General features: G+C 66.4%; 1 protein-coding gene across 5 annotated transcripts in view; it reads left to right on the top strand.

Moving 5' to 3' along the window:
- LOC109918596 (beta-galactoside alpha-2,6-sialyltransferase 1) overlaps nt 1-244 on the top strand; it is a 120,324-nt gene that overhangs the window by 110,153 nt on the left and 9,927 nt on the right. The window lies entirely within an intron of this gene.

Below are 244 nucleotides of genomic sequence, written 5' to 3'. Positions count from 1 at the left end.
GAGGAGCGGGCAAGGACCCTGCTGTCGGCAGTCAGAGTCACGGAGAGAAGCGGGCAAGGACCCTGCTGTCGGCAGTCAGAGTCACGGAGAGGAGCGGGCAAGGTGGGGACCCTGTGATGGGCACTCAGCGTCACAGAGAGGAGCGGGTGAGCTGGGGTCCCTGTGACAGGCAGTCAGCGTCACAGAGAGGAGCGGGTGAGGTGGGGACCCTGTGACGGGCAGTCAGCGTCACGGAGAGGAGCGG

The sequence above is a fragment of the Rhincodon typus genome, chromosome 13 (genome assembly GCF_021869965.1).
Source record: "Rhincodon typus isolate 14 chromosome 13, sRhiTyp1.1, whole genome shotgun sequence".
Classification (NCBI taxonomy): Eukaryota; Metazoa; Chordata; class Chondrichthyes; order Orectolobiformes; family Rhincodontidae; genus Rhincodon; species Rhincodon typus.
The sequence above is the reverse complement of the archived record's forward strand: the minus strand, read 5'-3'. Positions and strand labels throughout refer to the sequence as shown.